This window comes from Bidens hawaiensis, unplaced genomic scaffold (genome assembly GCF_021521415.1).
Source record: "Bidens hawaiensis isolate Kalapana, Puna unplaced genomic scaffold, B.hawaiensis_p1.1 tig00012045_1, whole genome shotgun sequence".
In the NCBI taxonomy this organism is placed as follows: Eukaryota; Viridiplantae; Streptophyta; class Magnoliopsida; order Asterales; family Asteraceae; genus Bidens; species Bidens hawaiensis.
The window spans coordinates 407,039-433,201 of record NW_027491966.1 but is presented as its reverse complement, the minus strand read 5'-3'; the positions used below and the strand labels follow the sequence as shown (position 1 = coordinate 433,201).

General features: G+C 35.2%; 1 protein-coding gene across 1 annotated transcript in view; it reads left to right on the top strand.

Moving 5' to 3' along the window:
• Nucleotides 1-16,397: 16,397 nt before the first annotated feature.
• LOC143539772 (uncharacterized) overlaps nt 16,398-26,163 on the top strand; it is a 123,471-nt gene continuing 113,705 nt past the window's right edge. The window contains exon 1 of the mRNA XM_077032989.1: nt 16,398-16,714. The gene's annotated coding sequence lies outside the window, so the exon portion shown is untranslated. The remainder of the gene's footprint in view (nt 16,715-26,163) is intronic.

Sequence of the window (26,163 nt, the reverse complement as noted above, 5' to 3'; positions counted from 1 at the left end):
TGTTATTCTGATTAATTGGTCATTGGATTGTATTCGGAAGGTATAGACGAAGCTAGTGATACTCTTAATATTATTATTGATTCCGTATTGAATGTCGTAAATGGAAAAACCCTTAAGGGACACATATTAGATTAATTGGACATTCCAACTTGTATTAAAAAGCAATTAGATGTTTAAGGTTTAATATCGATGATGTATTGATGCTATTAAACCAAGTTTTAGTATAAAATGATTGAGTATTGAGCAATTTTGAATTTTAAACTACAGTTATTTATCTTGTAACGAATGAGTACTCATTCGTGTATAATTGATAATGAATGTTCACATTTGTTATGGTGTTTAATGAATAACTTCATTCGTTCGTTTATCTAACGACTGAGATATTTCTTAATATAATGAATATGCAAGACTTTAATGAATGTATTCATTCGTTGTGTATTTTTAACGAATGTGCCTATGCGATATTGACTATTAACGAATGAGAGCTACTCCTTAATAATTATGTACGAATGAGAGCAGTTTTGTCCTTTTTAATGTATGTTTGAAGTAATAACGTGTATATTTTTGCCAAAATGGTTGAAAATATTTGGATTAATGCTCTCGAGGGCGAGCAGGAACATTCAATTGCACAAGAGACTCCTGTCATGCTACTGAAAACCCGAGGCTCAATAAGCACAAAAGGTCAAGTTATCATATGATTAGAAACAAAATATTTGTGCTTTCTTGAATAAAGACTTCTTTGGGCTAGCGAAGTTTGGGAGTGTGATAAGACTTCTCAAGAGGTCTAGGATTCATTTTTCTATATATGCTGATTTGCCAATCCATTTCAGCATTGTCAGACCTTTCTAGAATACCGCTATATATATATTCCAGAGAAGTATCATATCGAGGCTAAGATACAAGGAAAGAAGATTGTAGTTAACATCGATGTGATACATAAAGTATTATAGTTCCAAGATACAAATGATGACATATGCGAGTTTTACAAAGACTTGATTAATGGGTTATTTATACATTTAAAGTATAATGGCGATAATGAAGTTATGTACCAGAATAGGATCAGATGGGCGGATGTCATAGACAATGAGCAGGCTATGCAGTTTCAACATGTTGTTCGCATTTGTTATGCATTTGGAATTCATAGTTGTGAAGATTGGAAAGCTAGCAGGTTCAAGATATGAAAGCCATAGAGCTAAAGACGAGGGGGAGTTTTTTGATACACGAATTTGTGTATCGGTCTTTGTATAATGTATTTTGGTTATTAGATAAATGTATTGGGGTATTTTGGTCATTTTTGTAAAGTCTCATTCGTTAGGGGATGTTAACGAATGAGACCCGCTTAGTATTGTTTATATTCGTTATAATATGTTAACGAATAATGGTTAATGTATAAGGTTAATTCGTTAGGGGATGGTAAATACTGAACTTAACGTATGATAATGAATGAGAGGCTCATTCGTTAGGTCTATCTAACAAATGAGCTCGTTATCTATATATACCCTGTATTTATTATGAATTTATAACAGTTCTTATTATTATCAATTTACATACTGTTATGATTTCAAATTACTCTCTCAAGACACACAATAATCGTAATTCGTATTAATTACTAGATCGTTAACGTATCAAACCATGTTATATATGATATGTGGTTCCTAAGAGAACATAACGCAATGCTTTGGCATCATCGTCTGGGTCATGTTAAAGTGAAAAACCTAAATCTTCTTGCTATGAATAACATTGTTCGAGGTTTGGCAATCAAGGTTCTTATAACTGTTAAGAAATGTTTTGTTTGTACACAAGGGAAACATCACCGTAAACCTCGTAAGCCTAAATTTATTAACTCTAATGATTATTTCTATAGACTACTTCACATGAGCTTGTTTGGTCATGTTAGAGTGCTTAGGATTTCTCGTACTCTTACTGTTTGATTATTACCGATGTTTACTCACGTTACACCTGGGTTTTCATTTTTTTTATAAGAGTGAGACTACATAGCTGATAAAAAGATGTATATTATTGATGGAGAATCAGGCAAATGTCAGGGTGAAGGGTAAACAATGCGAAAACGGAACTGAATTCACGAATGTATTTTTGAATCATTTATGTGCTGAGGAGGGGGGGGTGAAATGAAAATACAGTACTGTTATAACACCACAACAAAATGGGGTGGCTAAAAGAAGGAATCTTACTTTGATTGATGTTGCTTGCACTATGCAATATGACTCAAAGTTTCCATATTTCTTCTTGGCCGAAGCAGTTAATAAATCATTATATGTGCAAAATAGGGTGCTCATCAACAAACAACATATGAAGGAACCTTATGAGCAGCTTTATGAACATAAACCAACTGTTTCTTACTTTCGCGCTTTCGGATGTGCTTTCACTTTTCTGCACTTGGAGGCAACCCCAAAGTTTGATTCAATAGCTGACGATTTCTATTTCGTTGGACTCGATGGACACACTGCTAATCGAGTTTACAATAAAGCCACAAAATAGATTGTGGAGTCCTATGATGTGTGTTGGCTAGAGAAAATGAGACGGATGCAAGAGTCGACCCTGACTGGTTGCTCAACCATCTTGAATTATTGCTGATGATGAAGATGATATTACTATCACCACAACTACAATAAGGGGCTGCTTGATTACCACTGAATGGGATCATTCAGATCTATAGATTTGATTAGGTCAGACGTAAAGACCCTTCAGAGTGTTTGGCTCGTTTAAGAAATGTATCTGAATGATTTTTTGAACATATGATTTGGTAAGCGATGAATTGTTGCTGAATGAGATTCAGACCTAATTATCTTTACTACTCCCTTCCTCATCCAAATTCAGATACCACCGCTTCCATCCTCCCACCATCCCACCCACCGCCGATCACAATATGCTCACCAACACTGTATCACCGCCAATGTTAGAGGTTGTCGTTGAACTATGGTCAATTGAAGACCCATCAATTAAGGTAATTTTATCATAATTTTTCTTATGTGATTCAATTTCTATGACTTTGGGTTAATTTTATGGTTCAGAACCGAATTTATTAAACGCTTAGTATTTTCCATTTTGGGGTTTAGGTTGCATACATTGGTTTCAATTGGGTTAGCGATTTCATTTATGTTTTCTATAGAAGAACGAAAATGTTCTAGCCGAATATTCAATTATAATAGGTTTGATTACTGTTTATGAGTTTAGGAACCTACAATTGCATTTAGTTAACAAGAACACAATTCTGATGAACCTAGACTGATAATCAGTCCCATCTTCAGCAACTACATTAGAATATGAGTCCCTAATTTAGGTATTGTTTAGTCTTTTACTCTATCCGCTCTGTTAGGCTTCAATTTTAACCTTTTACCCAATTGTTTGTACTTTGTACTAAAAGGTTTTGCTTAGAAGGGTTTGATGAAATGCTTGAAACAAATGTAGATAACTCGAATGTTATAACCTCGAGGCTAGAGATGACGTATATAGAAGTAGGTAATCCAATGAATAGTTCTGATTAAGTTTAGTTAGGCCATGCATGTTTCTGCAAATATACAATCACAACCTCAAGCCCAAGTAGTGAAAAATTACTAACATGGAGCCATAATCATTTATCACAAGTGTTTAATATTTGGTCTCACTGTTGTGCTTGCTCTAGTTATTACTGAGTTGTTAATTGAAGGTTACAAACAACGATTTTTGTTTTTAATAAATATTAATATGTTATGAAACATTAACCGCATAGACTCGTTCGTAGAGGTGCATAAGCATAAAAACCTGGTATACGAATCGTACTGAAACAGTTATGGCAAACACGCCGGGAATTTGCTAGTTGCCATGTAATTGCTATTTATTTTGGACTCTTCCTTTTGGATTACAAAACTTGCAGAATTTCTCCAGTTCCTTCCTTTTCCTTTCAAGTTTGTTGACTTATGGGTGTATATATTAAAACTCAGTTGTACATCAATATGCATATATATTTATATTCCCAATTTTATATAATACTTGTTATGATTTAATTCACAAAGTATTTTCTTCTTATAAAGATATTATGAAACCAGACTTATAAAAGTACCTTTATCTCTTGTTATGTGATCTACATATGTTAAAGTAATGACAAATGGATGCAACAATCATACTGTCAACTTATATCTTTTGAAATTGGGTGCAACGGATGGGCCTTGTGGGTTGGGTTTCATCATCATGGGATGCAACAGATTGGGTTGGGACTACAATAATCTCCATGAGGCTGTAGTCTTCCGCAAAGATGGGTTGGATGGGTTCGGTTTGCTTGGACGGTTCTGACATATTGTCATGGGTTAGGCTCAGGGGAATTAAGTGTAACTTTTAAAACCACCTAAATTAGACTCTGTAAAGAGGCCAATCTTTCTGCAATGAAAATTCATTTTTGAATCGATTTTTACATATGAATGTGTTACTACTTACAAGAGTGGGTTTTTAAGGTCTTGGTCTATTTGATAAGAAGAAGTTAATCATTAGGATCTATAAAAATGCAAACTTTATACAATTCTATTGTTTTTATATATTAAGATTCTATAGTGACATTCAACTTTTTTGTCAAAATTCCCACAACCACCTTGAAGTTGCAATACAAAATATGCTCAGTTTGACTTGGAAAGGTCAAACTTTTTTCTTGAACTGTTTGGTTGCTTCAATGGATCAATGATATGACATGTGCCCGTATTCTTTTACTTTTTGTAGATGCATAGTTTGTCTTTCAGACTAACACGCTGATGACACACTTCACATTTTGCCCTCATATGGACACTTTTTCCACTCATCATGCATGACATATGGCTGTAGCAACACTACACGTGTCCTGTTTGCCGGGTCTCATTACGTGAAATATTTAACAAACGATACTTGATGCAACCCATATCTAGTTCAGCCGTCGGATTATCATGAACTGACAATGTACGTGAAACAGGACCAAATAGCTCAAACATGAACGATAATGACGGTCCAGCTGGTTCGAAATATCCGAGGAAAAAACAATTTGAAAGGCCATCAGATGTTTAAGAACTTATAAATGTAAACAATGCTTACAACAATATAGTGATGGTAAAAGGTCAAAGAAGTCAAGGCCCAAGGATGTTTGTCTTCTTTTTAGGAATTTGTTTGTTTTTTTACTACTTGTATATGTAAATACTGAAAAGTCAGTTTGATAAGTACATAGATTGTTTCTTGCTATAACTGTATACATGTATCTAGAAAGTTTACTTTTGTATTGACTTTATCTCAAGTCTCAACTTATCATGTTATATTACTGATCTTATTAATCAAGAACGGTTGTATTATATTTTGAACAAAAAAGTAACACTGTAAGGCCCCGTTACTGGTAGCCCTACTTTCGTGTTGGATTTACTCATAAACACAGTTCTAAATATCAGAGTTAATTAAAACTTTCGCGGAATATAAAAGCTTTCATAAAACATTTCATAACAAAACACGTCTTGTCTTAAAACATCATTTTGTCTTTCAAAATAAACGAAACATTAAACTTAAACGTCTTGAGTCTTCCGATGCCAGCCTCTTATTCAGTGCCACGTGTCTCCTCAAGCGAGCTGCCTCATCCTACTCACCTGCGTGCATACTAAAAGTCAGCTACGCTGAGTGAGTTCTAGTTAATCATACACTATACAATACACATAAACTTATATTCTTTCATTCATACTTTCATACTTTCATACTTTCTTTTGTATTAACTAACTTTCATATCTTACGTTATAAAGAGGACTACGCCCTACATTCCTCGAGATTATTAGGGCTCGGTACCCTCCTTCCTTGAGTATTATTAGGGCTCGGTACCCTCCTTCCTCGAGTATTATTAGGGCTAGGTACCCTCTTTCCTCGAGTATTATTAGGGCTCGGTACCCTCTTTCCTCGAATATTAGTAGGGTTCGGTTCCCTAGTTATCGAATATTAGTAGGGTTCGATTCCCTCTTCGTTACCATACAACCATACATCATACCTCGAGTATTATTAGGGCTCGGTACCCTTTTCGTAGCCATACAACCATACAACCATCATTTCCTTCTTTTATTAACTTTATCAATTTCATACACATAAGCATACATATCATACTTATCTTATACATAGCGTTACAACCTGACAGTACGTGCAATATCCGAAGATCGTTCACGTACCATCAAGCAATCATTCATACATTTCACATTATCCACATAAGGCATACACTTATCTCTTAGGATAAGCGTATTAACAAACATATTGAGTATGCACACAGCCCAGAAAACATAACACATAAATGGGGCTAGAAACTCACCTGAATCTTGATACGCTCTCCGTTAATAGTTATTCCCTTCTTGAGCTGTGCACGGCTAACTGTATAATATTTACACGTATCAATTAACTACTACTACTCATGTTGTATTTCTATCTTTATATGATCCACAACGAACGGGGGTCCGGGGGCAGCGCCCCTGGCAGCGGGGTCTAGGGGCGGCAGCCCCTAGCAGGGTCCAAGGGGCAGAGCCCCTGGCTGGGGTCGAGGTGTCTTAACACATTTTTCATTAGGTTTTTAATTTATTTTCTAAGCGAACTTAACTTTAGGCGAAGTTAAACCTTAAGCGAACTTAGCTTTAGGCGAAGTTATCAGTTAGACGAACTTGGCCGTAGGCGAAGTTATCAATTAGGCTAACTTGGCCTTAGGTGAAGTTATCAATTAGGCGAACTTGGCCGTAGGCGAAGTTATCAATTAGGCGAACTTGGCCTTAGGCGAAGTTACCAGTTAGGCGAACTTGGCCGTAGGCGAAGTTAAGCTTTGAAGGCGAAGTTAAGCTTTGAAGGCGAAGTTAAGCTTTTGCAGGCGAAGTTGCCCAGTTCGCAGGCGAAGTTGCCCAGTTCAGCTACGGGTTTGGTTTTTATCAAGCATTTTGGCGATTTTAATACCCTTGTTATGGTTCGACATCACCCACTACGTTCCCTAACCATTTTCGGTCGTATATATATCCCGTATATACTATAAAGCTTGGATCTTTAAGCTTAAGGACATTCAAAAGGCTAAACGTTCAATAAAACGTAAACTTTAAAGGTCAAGAACATACCTTTTATACGTTCGGTGTGGTCGCGGTTTGCTTGGTTATCTCGTATATAGAAGATCTAATAATGGTTGGCTCGATTTTGGTCTTGGACGTCTCTCTCTCTCTCGGCCGAAATATGGTGTGTGTGTTTGGAGTGTGTTAGAGATTATGATGGAAATGAAATGAGGGTTTAGGGTTTTAGCTTGGTTTAGGGGATATTTATATCCCTTAAAGCCCATGGACTTAAGGCCCATTCTCATTTAACCCATCTCAATTAATCTAAGTCCATGATCCGTTCTTTACTCGATATTAATTAATTAATAACGCGAAATCACTAAACGTAACTTTCTTTATTCAACATTATAAATTTTAGGATGTTACAAACACAAAATGGGCAGGTCAAGTAATGGGTCAAAACAAGTTCATGTCAACCTCGGTTTGTTGTATCTTTTTTATATCAAGTTGTTTTATTAATCCTTTAGGTGATCAAGTTGACTTTCTGATCTAGGGCTCTAAGCTTGGTCAATATTTATGCAAATATGCAATAGAATTTCCAAAGCTCAATATATATGCAAGATGTTTTGGTTGTATTAAAATGGGTATTATGTTTGTCCGGATCTAGCTTAAGACGTGCTTGATGTTTAGGGGTTTTGTCTACTGGTGGGTGTATTGTTAATTTATTTTGTGTTAGTGTTTTGTTTAACTATTTTTAAGATGTATTTGAAATGATTATAATAAAATTTTGTTTTAAGATGTATTTTAGTTGGTTATAATGAAAGTTTGGTTATTAAGTACAATTATTATGCGCTCTGACTAAACAGATATACTTCATTCAACACAAAATAGTACTAAGGGGTAAAATAGTCATTCTGCATAATCTTTCAGAGGTCCAACCAAACAACACTTACTGGCTCAGAGCCTCTTACTCATTCAGATCTCTTAATCGTTCAACACTTAATGGTTCAGAACTTGACAAACAGCCCCTAAATAAACCAACAGTGCTGAATATTGATCCTACAGAGATGCATAATGAAGCACCTAAATATCAACATCTGTTCAGGAGTCAATTGCTGAGATAGACACTTCAACTAACGTTTCAGAAGAGTCTGCACAACCTACAGTTGATGCTGAGGCAACAAATTTCAACGACCCGTTCGTTAGACATTTGGAAGTTACATTTTCCCAAGTCCAATTCGAATGGGTATGTCGCAAGTACATCTTAGTTACACAACTTTTCTTTTGGGAAATGCATTTCACATTAGGAAACCAAGAAAATTTCACAAACCTATAGATCTGGAAGGGAAAACTCGTAGATCAAACACTATATCGATCTATGATCGGCTCCTTGATGAATCTGACAAACAGTCGTCCTGGCATCGTGTTTGCAGTTTGTCAATGTGCTCATTACCAGGCTAATCTTGAACTCTCTCATTTAATTTCTATTAAAAGAATTTTTGGATATTTGAAAGGGGGTGTCGAAGTTAGGTCTTTGGTATCCAAAGAATTCATATTTTGACTTATATGCTTATGCTAATAGCAATTATGGAGGTTGTGATATTTGACATAAAATCTATATCTGTCTGATGTCAATTTTTGGGAGACTGGCTCATCTCATGGCCATGCAAAAAGCAACAAATGGTGTATTCGTCCACTGCTGAGGCTAAATATGTAGCCGCATCCGCTTGTTTTGGACAGGTAATTTGGATGCAACACCAATTGTTGGACTACGGTTTGAAATTTCTTGACACTCATATAGTTTTTGATATTGATGTTACTATTGGTATTGTTAAAATTCCAGTTCATCATTCTAAAACCAAGCATGTTGACATTAAAAGTCATTTTATACGAGATTATTTTGAACGTAAATTGATTTATTTGGAACAGGTCCACCCTAATAATAATATGGCAGACCTGTTTAATAAACCTTTTGAACACCTCGTTTCAATGTGCTTTTAGGGCTCCTAAAAAATGGTTGGTTCGATAGTTGGAGTCTATTTTTGGAGTAAGTTTGTACGTACAAGTTTTTTTTTTCTCTTTTTAGTTTTAGTTTTTGCAAAAATTTAGGGGTGGGGGGAAGTTTAAAAAAAATACAAAAATAGTGTGCGTGTGTTTTTGGAAGAAAAAAAATATTTAGTGTGTGTGTTTTATTTGAAAATAAAATAAAAAATATAATATCAAAAATTTAAAAATGTCTTGTGTGTGGGAAATTATACGAATCTTCGTCTTAACAATAAGATCAACACATGTAAGGCACTGTAGCTGCAACACATAGTTTATGTAATCCATGGGGAATTAATGTCTTTTGTGTTTCTTTTGTGTGGGAAATTATTGTGCTATCATAATGGTCTACTGATTTTAAGGTTTAAGTAAAGTTGGTGTGTTTTGATCCAGTAAAACTATAATGAAGCATGGTAAAACATTTTTGTGACTTTTAAATGTGGGTCCCATTAGATATTAACAACATAAATTGTGCCTAGTCTTATCCCTCAAAGTAAGTATTAAAGGCATGCATTTAAGTAGGCAACAATATTATCAGTTGACCAGATCTAGTAAAGTTTGTGTATGCTGAAAAACGTTCCTTGATTAAGTCCTAGAATGATTTGATCCCAACTTTGTCTAATGTTTAGAATTGAGTCTTTTAGAAGTTTAATTTTGTGTTTTTTCTTTTTTTTTTGTTTTATTTCTATCATTTTTAAGACTATTATTGGAACGAGCGTTTTATGGCGATCAATTTTTTTTAAGCTGAATTGATTAATCTATTATAGAAGCCCATTATGGTATCCTGTCTCACATACTAGATTAGGCCCACCGTAATTATGTTCATACCTGGCCTAAGATGATTAATTTTGCTTGAATCATGGTTCATTTTCGGCCCAAAGGGAACCGAATTGCCAAGAGTTAAATACTCTTGGGATGTCTTAACATCAATCAATTTTCAAAATGAACTTCATTTATAAGCTTCAACCCCTTTATGTATTTATCAATCATTCATTCTCATAAAAGGTAAGAGAATAATGTTTATCATACTATCATGTTTCAGTAGTAAAGTTTTGGAAATCAATGTTTTGATATCTGATTTTGGTAATCGCATAAGAGTCACACCACAACCTAACGGCGAAACATGGCGAGGCTCGAAAATATTTGTATCATAGCTCAAAGAGACTAAAAATAAAAACAAATTTCAATATCTAAAATTATTTATTCACATCAATCGTACACAAATAATTCAAATGAAAAAAATCAATTAATATAAACAAGAGTATGTATCTTTTCAATCATGCCACAAGATAAAGACACGTCTACTCGGACAAATTCACAACCAATAAACAACATAAAGTAAAAGTGTTACAACTTTATTATTAATAAAGTTAATAATAATAATAACCAATTTAATATTGTTACAAGGTACCTATAGATTTATAAATAATAAAACACCATTTAAAATTATATATTAAACGAAAAACTTGCTTTGGTGATCGGTTTGCTTAGACGTATAAAAAGACAATTCTTTTTGTTTAAATACATATTCATAAAAATATCATATTGGTTAAATTGGAAAAGTATATAGATCTATATATATAAAGTTTATATATATTCATGAATGTATGTGTATATATATACACACACAAAAAAGTTTATGAGATGATTTATTTAGAGATACAAAAGGGGTTTGGTTCGTTTAATGGTTAAAAATAATATTATTTATATTATATTACAATAGTAAACAATAAAAGTAATAAAAAAATATAAATCAAATAAAAATACAAAACCGGGCGTGGGGGACTCGAACCTATGCTCCAGGACGATTCATGGCTTAACCCGCCATGCACTAACCAACTGGGCTGGTGCTTCAGTTCGTTAAAGGAATGGATCAGGAAAAACATAAAGTAGTCCCCAAATCCACATAAACCCTAAAATAACAAAATCCTAAATTGAAGTTTGACTGCCCTCTGTGAATTAAAACTAACAGAGGGCTTTAATTATTCGCTTAAAACCGAACTAAAAACATGTAATAATTACCGGTTTCAAGTTTGAATTAAAGGTGGATCATAGATTATGGTTTCCGGAACGAATACAAATTCAAAACTGATCTTAAATAGCTTGTATGTTGAAATTGATTCAGGGTTTTGATTCGGACCGGTATAGGGATAGTGTGTGATGAGTTAATTGAATTATAGACAAGTATAAATAGTGATTTGAGGACCGCTAGGTCTTGGGCTATCACTTTCATCATTAACTGTCAAATTGATGTCGATTAACATACTTAGGGTATGATTGGGACACGTTTTTGATCAATATCGTTTAGACATGGTCAATTTCGTGATTTACGACTGCTTTGGAGAGTTAAAATCAAGAGATGGGAGGGGGTGGGGTCGGTCGGCGGGAAAGAGGTGGGAAGAAGAAAAATAATTACATATATATATATATATATATATATATATATATATATATATATATATATATATTAATTTTGAATATATTGCACTCTAGCCCCTGGAGTTAGATCAGTTATTCATGTTAGATTAAAACATGGACAAGGGTGGTTTTTGCAATAGTTTATTAGTTTATATTTGATTAACGAGTAAAATTAACGTCGAGACAGGTAGTTATTGATTTTAGTAAATTATAAGCGTCCTAATAGTAGAGTAAACATTTTAAACGGGATGGGTTTTGGGATCTGAAAATTGACAATTGTTACAATAAGTATTTGATGAATATGTAATTGATCATACAAATACTTAATTTCATGTTTGAACATTTTCAGTGTATTATTTGGAGGTTGCTGGTTCAACAATGGTGGTTTGATGTGTTGAGGAAGATTGACGTGGAAATCGAGGTGTCATGAAAAACGAAAACTCTTGTTTTGTAGGATTATTCGGCTGACCGAAATCGCTTATGTTGATCGAAGTCTCTATTTCCTGACTATAGTCTTTTTTGTTTTTGATTTTTTTATACAGATTATGGTTGACCGGATGAACTTAAGGATATTTCTTTTTATCGATAAGGTGGGGACAAGATGAAGAAAGCTCAACATTTTGTGGGATCTCCGAAAGCGTAATGAAAAGAAGTGCAAAAAGACATCATTACGAGACGACAACAGGCTCAGGATCATATTCGTGGAGCCAAAAGGTGGTTAAAGCGGATGCTGATCCATCTGGATGGGGGTGTAAAGATTGGAAAGGAACCGAAAGTTGGATCCACATGGGTGCAATGAAAAGTCAAATTATTGGATCAGGTTGGGGTCAGAAAAGGGATCTAGTTTTTGTACCAGATGGATCAACAGAAAAGGGTCAAGAAAAGGGTTGACAGAAATATAGTTTGTCGGACTGGAACTATAGACCTTTAGTGTTACGAGAAGCAAATGTATATGTTGTAGCAAACATTGACAGAAGAAAGCTATAAACCAAGGGGATATTGTTAGGATGTAATTTGTGGTTTATAATTTGCTTGGAAAGTTTTATTTTAGTTTATGGTATTATGAGTGATAACCGAAATCCTTGTGGGATTTCGGTGGCTTAACGGTTTTGTTTTAGATTGGGCTTAACCTAGATAGCTTGTATTACCATATATATTCTTATTATGCTTATTATTGTTTAGGGTTAGACATGACAAGTAACTTCTTTGTAATCCTCTTTGATCAAGGGACTTATGTACCTGATGTAATATACGTATGCTTTTAAGTCATACCTTTGTGTTCATCGTTTAATATTTCATCGTTGTTCTGCAATCACCACGTCGTTTAACAATGTGTTCACTTGATATCATAATGAAAGATCCATTCACGGGACTTACATGTATATATGTGATTATCTACGTGCTTAATGTTTATGCCTCACGAATTTTATGACTATGTTTATGTGTTAACCGCAAGTAGAGCCTTATATAGTACGATCATACACTTATCCAAATAATTTGACATTGTATCAAAAAGAACGAGTCCTCATTTATTTATTTATCATATTCATTTATACTTGTATTTATCCTCATTACACGTGAATTGTATTTTCTTTCTTATATACATATATATTAAAAACTCGTGTATTCTTACCAAAAATTTTGTTGGAAAAATATTATTTTTATACTTGCAACAGGTTGAAGTATTAGGATATTTCATAATAACGAACAAGACATTTATAGAATAATAAGGCATCCTTTTGACATCATCTCCTAGGACATCCACACTTGAAATTCTTGCAACATTTAGCTTCGTCATTTTCCTTTATTTCAAATAAACATGATTCTTGTAACTCTTGTTGCATAAATAAAAGTCGCAAACTTCCTTTCTATGTTTCCTCTATGCACCTTTACAATTATTGTATTATGAATTTTGGTCCTTTCCTTTTAAATCATATGATGATTATAAATATTACATTAGCTTCGTAGATCACTTCATAAAATACATATGGATTTACCCTCTTAAACACAAATCAGATTCTTTAACCACATTTATTAGATTTCAAAGTCTCGCTGAAAACTATACTAAAACTAACATTCAACAATGAAAGAAAATACCTTAAATTATATTCTCACCTAGCCTATTGTGTAATTTCCCATCTCACATCTCCTCCTCACATGCCTGAACACAAAGGCTTTGCCGAACATCGACATCGCCACATAGTAGAAACGGGTTTAACAGTTCTGTCTCAAGCCAAAATACCATTATAATATTGGCCATTAGCCTTCACAACCGCTACTTATCTCATGAATCGCTTACCTATACCAACTCTCAACAATGATTTTCCTTTTTCTCGTTTATTTCACAAAACTCTTAATTATATCAAACTTCATGTCTTTGGCTGTCTTGCCTATCCATGGCCACAACGCTATTCACATCATAAACTCAAACAACGATCAAAACTGTACATATTTGTAGGTTACTCTTCTTCGCAAAGTGTGTATTATCTATTTGAACCACTTAAAAACCGTTTATACATGTCTTGCCATGTTCATTTTGTAGAAAATAATTTTCCATACGAGTCCATTGTTCAATCCCCTACACAATTTCCTCCTACTCTTGATGGATGGCTAGCACTAACTATTCAACCAATCTTGTCACCTTCTCATTCTGATCCTACTAATATTCTTACTCCCACTTCTAATGAAACAGAAATGATTACCAAAACATTCTCTCACCTAAATCAGCCCTCCTCCCCTTCTGATTCACCATCACCAATCTGCCCTACTTCTAATGCCCCTTCAAACGCACCCACTTCATCTACCTCTAACTCATCAGATACCATTTCCAAAAACACCAACTCTCTTAATCCGCCTTATAACACTCGTCCCACTAAGAAACCCAATCCGTAATACAATAATTCATATTACGTCAAATATCATTCCACCACTCACTCACTTCCCGAACCTTCTGCAGTTACACATGCCTTAAAACAACCCTTATGGCGTAAAGCGATGCAAGAAGATTTTGATGCTCTTTAGTGCAATCACACTTGGACTCTCGTCCTTCGTGAATCCGGACCTAACCTTTTAGGCTGAAAATGGGTTTATCAAACTAAGATTAAACCAGACGGATCAGTGGCTAAACTTAAAGCTCGTTTTATTGCTCAAGGTTTTCATCAACGCCAGGTCTTGAATTATGTTCAAACTTTTAGCCCCGTTATAAACCGGCCACCCTTCTTCTTAATCTTTCTTTAGCAACCTCATCCAGTTGGTGTCTTTGCCGAATCGATATAAATAACGCTTTCCTACAAGGCTCTCTCGCCGAGTCCGTATACAACTTTACATGGCTCAACGACCTGGTTTTATCGGCCATTCTTTACCCAATCATTTGTGTAGCTCAATAAGGCCATTTATGGGCTTCTCCAAGCTTCACACGCTTGGTATAACAAATTGAAATCTTATCTTTTCTCAGTTAATTTCAAACCCACCATTTCAAATCCATTTTTTTCATAAACCGAACCACTTCATTGTAGGAATCGGTCTACCCGAGACATATTAGAGTTGATGTGGCTAGTACGTTATGATCCAAGTCGGGTCATACCTAATAACAAGCTAGACAAACACCATAATATTTATTGTAGATATGATCAAACAAGTAAATATTAACACTTATGATATTTAGAACTTGGGTTTCTAAATATTTACACTTGAGAAATTGATAAATTATAAGGATAATTTATTAAGAGAGATTATCTTATGATATTATTTAAGTGGGTTAAATAATATATATATGATAATGGTTGTGGTATGTTGCATGAAACTTATGGCATGTTAAAAGTGTTAAATGTCATAAAGTTTCAATAGACATGTGATTAATAGATGGAGTATTAGTCCTGAGACTAGTACATGGAGTATTAGTTTGTTCCAGGAAGAAAGAGAAAATAATATCTGGTAGGACCAGCCCACTTTTGGGGGGAAATTTCCCTCCCACCTTTTGAAATATTTTCTCTTATTTATTGTCTATCTTGGGACACAACACTTGGACACAACCAACCACATTACATGCATTCTTGATAATCTCTCTCTCTTTCTCTCCTCTCTCAAAATCGTTCAAAGAAGAAGAACACAAGAGGGTATCTTTCAAAGTGCAAGAGTGATAAAATCCTAGCAAGCAAGGTTTTTTTTAAAGGCTTGGAGGGTATACAAGCTTGAGGCTCTTCTCCATTGAAGGCTAGCCATTCAAACCGTCATCTCCTTCATCTTCTTGCCTCTTGAAAGGTTGTATTACATAAACCCCCTATGGTTGTTAGTTTTGGTATGCATGTAATTCGTATATGGATCCAGGGCTTGGGTTTTACATATAAAATGGGTTTTATATTAATCAATATAACAAGATTTAAATTTATATCTTCCGCTGTGTTTTCCTTAATAAATAGTTATTTTGGACTTTGATAATCTTGTTAAAACCCAACAATGGCATCAAGAGCCGCTTATACGGATACATGCATCAATAGATCTAAAAAAAATTTCTAGTTTCATGGTGTGGTTCACCATATGGCCGAAATTTTGGGGCTTTTGGTTACCCCTTGGTTCTTCAAGGTTATACTTACATGCATGTGATAATCTTGAAGAATTAAGTCATTTGGATGATTGGTTGTTTTGTTTGGACAAAACTCGAAACATTCAGTTTTTCATATCCTTGGCCGAAAGTTTGAGGTTCACTAGGGGAACCATTTTAGACATGTAATACTTGCATATTTGGATGTGCATTTGGATGTTCATAGCCTAGCCATGACCTTGTGTTTGGATGTGTGTTTGTGTTGTGATTTATTCAATATTCGATTTGGTTGTAATATTATTTTATTTGAGTTTGTAATCTATTTATTCATTCTTATTGGTTTGTAATAATAAGTAGATTAGTTGTATTTCTTTTACTAGAGAAAAATATATTTGGATATATTTTTTGTAAAAGAAGATGCAACAAGGTTACGGTTTTGGTTTTGGGCCTTAATGGACCTTATAGTCTAAGATGGGATTTTAGCCCAAAGGCCAAAGCCCAAATGTTGAGGCCCAAGGAAGCTAAGAGCTGAAGTTGGAGCCCATTGGAAGCGCAAATAAAGTGGAAAAGTCACAACACAAGGTGGACACTTGAAGCATATGGATGCGGGATCAAGTGGGAGTTCACCGATTCATACCTTGTGTCATTTCTCGTCCTTTAGGAGAGACCTTTTGGCACACTTGTTTCGGTCAACAAGTGTGGCCAAGATTAGGTGGCTAAGTTATGAACTTTTGGTTGTTTATTTATGTTTGCATGGTTGATTTATATATTTTGTTTTATCTTATTTGGATAAGGATAATCAACAAACTTAATATCAACAACTTGCATAAAATTGGTTCCTTAGAAATCATTAGGTAATAAAAATGGTTTTATTAAAGGTTAATGATTTCACAATAAAATGGGTTTTACTAAAAGAACTTGAAAATTGGTTTTCAATGGTACCATACATTTGAATGCATGCAAATGGAAGGTAAATTATATAGTTTTCCAATCTAGAATTTTGAAAACTAAAATCCCTTTTAAAACAAGTTAAACACCATCCTTTTATACAACACTTAAGTCACTTGTAGACTTAATGTGGGGTAAGGGTCACCTAACCACATTTAAGAAAACTTGTGATCTTAAGGTGGTTTTACAATACTTTTGGGATGAGGGTCACCTAACCACCTGTTTGTGTAAACTCACACGTGTGTGTAAGTAGGACGACTTGATTTGGAAACCATGTGAATAGGGTCACCGACACATGGCGTTCAAAGGTGTTGATGGGATTAAACATGCCAACAAAACATATGATGTTTAACCGATCCCATAAAACTAGAAGTTGCAAAGGGATGCAATCGTCAAACGTTGACTACCTTGTTAATTCAATAGTTGGATAAGGGTCACCTAACTACTATGTGAATGTAACGTTGGGTTCTAGATTTAAATCATTAATTGTCTTAAAGACATAAAGGGTATTAAAGATTAAAATTTGTTAATTGATATCAAAAATACCATTAGTGAACTTTGTTATCTTGAAAGATTTCCGCAGTCAACAATCCACCTAACGCAATTATCCCACCCCATGCATAACTTATCACTAAGAGATATACTTGATAAGGATCGTCTTAACCATAATAATTTAATGTATTGGTATCGAAATTTGAGAATTGTTCTCAAACAAGAAGAAAAGATCCTACATATTGGATGATCCTATTCCCGATGAACCAAACATTGACGATTTAGATGCCTATAATGATTGGTTGAAGTACATCGAGGATTCGGTGCAAGTTTCTTGTGTCATGTTGGGAACTGTGATTCCCGAGATTCAAAAGGGTTTTGAAAATCATGGGGCATATGACATGATCACCAAACTTAAGGAAATGTTCCTTACTCAAGTTACGGTGGAACGCTTTGAAAGGGTTCAAGCGCTTCATGCATGTCATATGAAAGAAACACAATCGGTGAAGAGGCGTCACCCTGAACCTAAAGCAAAGGTTTCTAGAGGTAAGGGACACGTCAAGGGTAACGTCAAAGGGAAAGCTAAAAGCGGAACCACCCAAACCAAAGGAAAAGAAGCTAAAGGTTAGCTTAAACGACTTGTGCTTTGGTTTTGGTGAGAAAGGACATTGGAAAGGGGATTTCCCAACCTATCTCAAAGAGTTGAAAGACAAGAGGGATGCGGGGCAAACCTCGGGTACAACTTTCATGATCCATATTGATCTTAATGTTATTTCTTCTAACACATGGGTATTGGATACCGGATGTGGAACTTATATTTGCAACTTGTTGCAAGAGTTCAAAAGAAATAAACATTTCAAGATAGGAGATACAAGTCTCTTCATGGGCAACGGAGCAAAGGTTGATGTCGAAGCCTAAGGAGACTATGTTTTGAAGCTTCCAAATGGTTTGGAAGTTGTTTTGAAAAACATTTTGTATGCTCCTAGTTTGACTAGGAACATTATCTTCGTTTCTCTTTTAAGATAATGTGGTCATGATTTAAAGTTTGTAGACAATGGTATTTGTGTTTTCATGAATGATGTCTTTTATTTTAAAGCGATGCCATCTAATGGCATTTATGAATTAGTTCATGACAACACATCTTTTGATAACTCATTGTACCAAGCTAGCACCAAAAGACTCAAATGGGATTTGAGTAAAACTTTTCTTTGGCATTGTCGCCTTGGTCACATAAACAAGGATCGCATTCATACACTTCAAAAGAATGGTCTTTTGAAATCAAGTGATGATTCATTTGATGAATGTGAATCTTTTTTATTGGGAAAGATGACCAAGGAGCCCTTTAATGGAACTAATGAAAGGGCGAAAGACTTATTAGGTATCATACATTCGGATGTATGTGGTCCTTTTAGGACAATGACATGAAAAAGTGAAAGATACTTCATTACCTTTACCGACGATTATAGTCACTATGGGTATGTGTTCTTGTTAAGACACAAAAATGAAGCCTTTGAAATGTTCAAAGTCTTCCAAAATGAAGCACAAAATCAACTCAACAAAACAATCAAAGTACTACGTTCCGATAGAGGAGGTGAATACCTCAATGATGCGTTTCTAGAACATCTAAGGAGTTGTGGGATTGTCTCACAACTTACTCCACCTGGAACACCACAGCATAATGGTGTGTCTGAAAGGAGGAATCGAACTCTATTGGATATGGTTCGATCCATGATGGCTAGAAGCACATTACCTCTATCATTTTGGGGTTTCGCACTAATCTCTACTGCCGGTATTTTAAATATGGCACCAACCAAGAAAGTGGAAAGGACACCTTTTGAAATATTGCACGAAAAGGTTCCGTCTTTATCATATTTAAGGGTATGGGGCTGTGAGGCTTATGTTAAGATCTACACCCCTGATAAACTTGAAAGTCGTTCCACTAAGTGTATCTTTGTAGGATATCCCGAAGATTCGATGGGATATTACTTATACAATCCAAATGAGCATAAAGTGTTTATAGCTCTCAAGGCTAAGTTCTTGGAAAGAAGGTTCCTTATGGAAGGAACTGATAGAACTATGGAACTCGAGGAGGATCGAGAACCACAAGCTGATACACGTTTGGTTGACACTAGCAATCAACAAGAGGTTGTTGATGATGATCAAATGGTTGATCTAAACACACAAAGCGTTCACAAGTCTGGTAGAATTAGCACCCCACCTGAGTGGTAGATTCGAATGAACCCACCACATACCGAGATGCAATGTCGCAATCTGATTGTGATAAATGGCTGGAAGCCATGAACGGTGAGATGCAATCCATGCATGACAACCAAGTATGGGACTTGGTTGCTCCACCTCTTAACTCCAAACTGGTTGGAAGCAAGTGGGTTTTCAAGAAGAAAACTGATATTCATGGAAACATGGATACTTATAAAGCTAGAATCGTAGCAAAGGGTTTCACTCAAACTCAAGGGGTTGATTATGATGAAACTTTCTCGCCCGTGGCGATGATAAAGTCTATTAGGATATTATTTGCCATAGCCGCATATTATAACTATGAGATTTGGCAAATGGATGTCAAAACCGCTTTTCTAAATGGAAATCTTGAAGAAGATGTCAATATGGTTCAGCCCGAAGGTTTTGTCGATCCACAACATCCTAATAAAGTATGCAAGTTAAAGAAATCAATCTATGGATTGAAACAAGCATCTAGAAGTTGGAATCACCGTTTTGATGAAGAAGTCAAGAAATTTGGATTCATCAAGAACGCTGACGAGGCTTGTGTGTATAAGAAAGCTAGTGGGAGCATCATTACTTTCCTAGTATTGTATGTTGATGACATACTTTTGTTTGGGAATGACATTCCAACCATGGAAGGTGTAAAAGCATGGCTTGGGAGTTGTTTTTCCATCAAAGACCTTGGTGAAGCCGCCTATATTTTGGGAATAAGGATCTATAGGGATAGATCAAGGCGGTTGATAGGTTTAAACCAAAGTGCATACATTGATAAAATCTTGAAAAGGTACAAGATGAAGAACTCTAAGAAATGTTTGGTACCTATTCAAAGAGGAACGATATTGAGTGCGACTCAATGTCCAATCTCAAAGGATGAGCAAGAGAAAATGAAAGGAATCTCGTACGCTTCGGCTATAGGATCCATCATGTATGCCATGATACGCACTAGATCGGATGTGTCATGCGCTTTGAGCATGACAAGTCGATACCAACAAAATCCAGGAAGTAGCCATTGGATGGCGGTTAAGAGCATATTGAAATACCTTAGAAGGACTAAGGATATGTTTCTAATATATGGCTCTAGTGAGGAGGAACTCGTTGTAAAGGGTTACATGATCGAGATGATTTTCGATCACAATCGGGATATGTTTTCGTTATGAATGGTGGAGATGTCTCTTGGAAGAGCGCAAAACAAGATGTGGTAGCCTTGTCCACCACTGAATCTGAATACATCACCGCCTCATTGGCACCTCAAGAAGCTGCATGGATTAGAAAGTTCGTGGCCGATCTAGGGGTAGTCCATACCATTCGGGACCCTCTAGAAATCTTTTGTGATAACGAGGGTGCGATTGCTCAAATCAAAGAGCCTCGTGCACATCAAAAGACAAGGCACATTGAGCGGAGATTCAGCTACATAAGGGATGAGGTTGAAAAGGGAAAGATATGTATTCGCAAAGTTCACACTGATCAAAACATTGCGGATCTACTCACGAAGCTCCTTGAAAGGCCGAAGCATGAGGGTCATACTTGCGCCTTAGAACTTCGATATTCTAGTGATTGGATTTGATCTATTTTGTATTTGGATAACAGAACAATTGTTTTTTTTACTCATTCATATGATTATTTTTTATGATTATGACATTTGAGTTATGTTCCGTTTTAGCATGTTTAAATCCGTGAATAAGTTAATTATTCTAAATGTCCGTAGTCGTTCATATTTGTGGGAACAAGTATGAAGGTAAGACTATTATGAACTTTGATTGGTAGATATTCATAGGGTATGAATATAGCAAGGGTTGCTGCCAAGGTTCATGGATATTTATGGGATAAATATTGGACTGACCCGCTCTCAATTTTACTGCATGGAATCCTTGTGATTTGTGATCATAAGTAAATTTTAGTAAAGGCTAACATCATAGTATCCTCCGACCTGAGATGCATATTGGGTCTTGATATTCATCGACTATTATACTTTGACTTAGTTCTTCGCTGCTCTGAAACATGTCAGTACATAAGGCTGAGCTCAAGTGTAGTACAAGGTGATTGTGAGAGACGTATCTAGTCAATAGGGGATTTGTCCCTCTTATTCGTTTAGAGTGAGATGTCTAAGGCCTGCTAAGTTAAATCAACAAAGAATGATCATTCTGTGTCTTTGGATTTGACATGACATCCGTGGCAAAAGGATAAATGATAGATTCACCTAAATCATATCAAGTAAGGGACTTGAAGGGGATGATGTTATTGAATGGAACTTCGTCATATGTATTAGGGGTAGTAAACCGTTGTTAGGCGGTATTTGCTATTTGCATCAATCTTCTATGTATCTTGTGCAAGTGGGAGATTGTAGGAATCGGTCTGCCCAAGACACATATTAGAGTTGATGTGGCTAGTACGTTATGATCCAAGTCGGGTCATACCCAATAACAAGCTAGACAATCACCATAATTTTTATTGTAGATATGATCTAGCAAGTAAATATTAACACTTATGATATTTAGAAAATGGGTTTCTAAATATTTGCACTTGAGGAATTGATAAATTATAAGGATAACTTATTAAGAGAGATTATCTTATGATATTATTTAAGTTGGTTAAATAATATACATATGATAATGGTTGTGGTATGTTGCACGAAGCTTATGGCATGTTAAAAGTGTTAAATGTCACAAAGTTTCAATAGACCTGTGACTAATACATGGAGTATTAGTCATGCGACTGGTATATGGAATATTAGTCCTGAGACTAGTACATGGAGTATTAGTCTGTTCCAGGAAGAAAGAGAAAATAATATCTGGTAGGATCAGCCCACTTTTGGGGGGAAATTTCCTTCCCACCTTTTGAAATATTTTCTCTTCTTTATTGTCTATCTTGGGACACAACACATGGACACAACCAACCACATTACATGCATTCTTGGTAATCTCTCTCTCTCTCTCTTCTCTCTCAAAATCGTTCAAAGAAGAAGAACACAAAAGGGTATCTTTCAAAGTGCAAGAGTGATAAAATCCTAGCAAGCAAGGTGTTTGTTAAAGGCTTGGAGGGTATACAAGCTTGAGGATCTTCTCCATTGAAGACTAGCCATTCAAACCGTCATCTCCTTCATCTTCTTGCCTCTTGAAAGGTTGTATTACATAAACCCCCTATGTTTGTTAGTTCTGGTATGCATGTAATTCGTATATGGATCCGGGGCTTGGGTTTTGAATATAAAATGGGTTTTATATTAATCAATATAAAAAGATTTAAATTTATATCTTCCGCTGCGTTTTCCTTAATAAATGGTTATTTTGGACTTTGATAATCTTGTTAAAACCCAACATTCATCACTGATTTTCATTCTTGTCTATGTTGATGATATAATCATTACCTGGCCAACCACTTCAATCATCAATTTATTCATCAAATCATTCTTAAATTGTTTCCCTTTAAAAAATCTCGGTACCTAATCTTATTTTCTTGGTATTGAAGTTATTCCTCATACGAAAGGAATTTTCCCCTCAGAAACAATATGCATCTTGGACATCCTCACAAAATCCAACATGAGTGAATGTAAGTTGACTGAAACTCTTATGTCGATCTTAGTTACCGTCACAAAAGTGGAAGGTTATTCACTTTCCTCACCAACTAATTATCGTGAAATTGTGAGGGCTCTCCGATACTTGTCTTTAACAAGACCTGATATAGCCTTTTCTATGAACATGTTATCACAGCTCATGCACCAACCCATGGATCTTCATTGAGCTTCTTAAAAATGTTTGCTCCGCTACCTTCATGGAACAATGCATCAAGGTATATTGTTTAAACGGAATTCGCCATTGCATCTCCATGCCTTCACCGACGCTGATTGGGCGGGCGATCGCCCAATCTATCAGAGCACCACTGGCTGTGTTGTGTACCTTGGTTCCAACCCGATTTCTTGGACCTAGAAATGCCAACCAACATTAGCCCGTTCATCCACCGAAGCTTAATTGTGGGCAGTAGCTTCAACAACTACAGAAGTACAATGATTAATGTCCTTAATGTTTGAACTTGGATATAAATCCACTGTTACCCCTACTATTTACTTTGTTAATTTAAGCTCTATACACTATTCTCGTAATCTAGTTTTTCATTCAAGAATGAAGCATCTTGCGTTAGACTTCCACTTCATTCGTGAAAAGGTTCAAGACGGTACCATACGTGTCACTCACGTATCGGGGGATGATCAACTTGTTGAAGCTCTATAAAAGCCATTACTAAAACAACGATTTCTTATTCTCTTATCCAAGATTAGTCTTATCTCACGATCGTCCATCTTGCGGGGGAATGTTAAGCCAACTTTGTTTCCCACCATTAATTAAAACTATTTTGAATTATTTATATTGTTGTAACATGCTAGTTTATCTCCTACATATATGTAAAGTCTTCCTAGTCTCTAAGATATACATGTGTATATATTTGCTTCTAATTCATTAGAAAAATTATATCGTTGATACATTTTCATTAGATCAATAGTTTAATTCTAACCTAGGGGTTTAGTTCCTCAATATATGTTTAATTTATACATTCAATTTATGTACATTATGAATACCGCTTGAATGCAGCTAGCACGATCGTGCTTTCATGAACGTCAATGCACAACCTAATTACTACTGGCTTGTTTGTGCATTCACTACATGGATGTTTTGATCACTAAGCTTCCTAAAGCGATCCGACATCTTATATGCAGTCACGTTCACGTACACAAAGCCTTTGATCCCCATGATTTCCTAACCATAACTTGGACACCAAACTAACAGTAAAAATCTAAATAAGGGTCAACCTACAAGCTTAGGCTAAAGGATTAGAAATTGATGCGAAGTGGAAGTAATATGAAAAATGTGTTAATTTTTTCAAAGGTTTGTTCACACACCGTTGAGTTTTAAATTTATAAAAATGATTATTATCTTAACTAAACCACACACAACAGGAAATTGTACGTATCGTTAATGTAGTAAAGTATAGGTAAGAGCCAAGTATTGATCCACGGACACACTTATACCGTTTTACTACTTAATCGTTGTATTTATTTAACCAAAAGTATAGATCATTCTTGTTTTGGTTTTTGAATAAGTTTTAGGAGAAATAAAGACAATATTTTTGGTTTTTTTTTATTATAGTGGAAAGAAAATCAAAGATAAAAGGGTATCACCTTGGTTAAAACTCATCTTAACTAGGTTTGATAGTTGATTAGTAAACATGTGATCTTGTGCTTGCTTTGGTGATTAAATGGGAGAATAATATAGTTAGTCATGTTAATCTGATAATTAAAGAATGATATAACTCCTGCGCCCCTTTTACTAAAACATCATTTGATGTAAACAAGTGGTTTTTAATAAAGATAAATTAACTCACTTTAAAGATGAGACAATCATTTAAATTACTAAGTAAATTGTCCTTGATACTTTACTAAAATAACCCTTGTATTATGCCTAAAATACCAATTGTGATTAATTGAGTTTTAAAGAATTAACCTTGAATTACCAAATCTTAACACGCACAACTCTTGAACAATTATAGAACTCATGTAATAATCACTCAAGAGTTGCTTTAAATTGGTTATGCTGCACACTCACTCAATGAGTAATTAACGGATCTTAGTGGATGAACACTAAAAATCCGTGTTAACAACATTGTTAACAATTCTCATTCTAAAATAGTTAATCACTCATCTCAATATTAAGATTCATATATTTTTCCCAACCTGACCCTTACAGTAATTGTGATTTCTTGACTTATCATCAAGCTCAGAATCTTGGCGGCTCTTTAAAAGTTTCTTAACTTATTCTCCCAACCTTCACAAGATTGGCAGTTCCCCAATTTATGCGTTTGGAGGGGGGGGGGTGATTTTAATGATTTTTAATTTATCAACCAAGTCCTCACGATAATATCGATTTGCCGACTTATCATCAAGTTCAGGGTCTTGGTGTCTATTTAAGGTTCACCAAGGCATCGCAAGACTAGCAATTTCTTGGCTTATCGTCAATGGAACTTGGGGTATATTTTAAGAGTATTTTAACATTCCTCATCAAGTGATATTCGCAACACAACCATTAGTTATAAAAACCCTATCACATGCTCTAATAACATTATCAAAGTCTAATTAAGATTCATTATAATCTAAGATGATACTATGGAAGTTTAGCCACTAATAGACATAATATTAGTTATAAAAGTAACAGACACAAACATGATCAGATTGAAACAATCTAACCAATATGGATGACTAATATTTGATGCCAATGACTTCTCCCAAAAGCTTAATCAACTTAATCTTCAAGTGTTGGATGGATGAGAGTGATTCCCTTATTAATGGTGGTAAAAAGAAGTGGTTGGTGGGTATTGAATACTCTTCCAAAGGGTTTTCAAGTCACTTAAATGAAGGTGAAGAGCATTCAATTTATAGGTTGATCAGACCCTCAAGGTACGGTCATGCTAAGCAAGGCACGGCCGTGTCGCCAATTTTGTGTT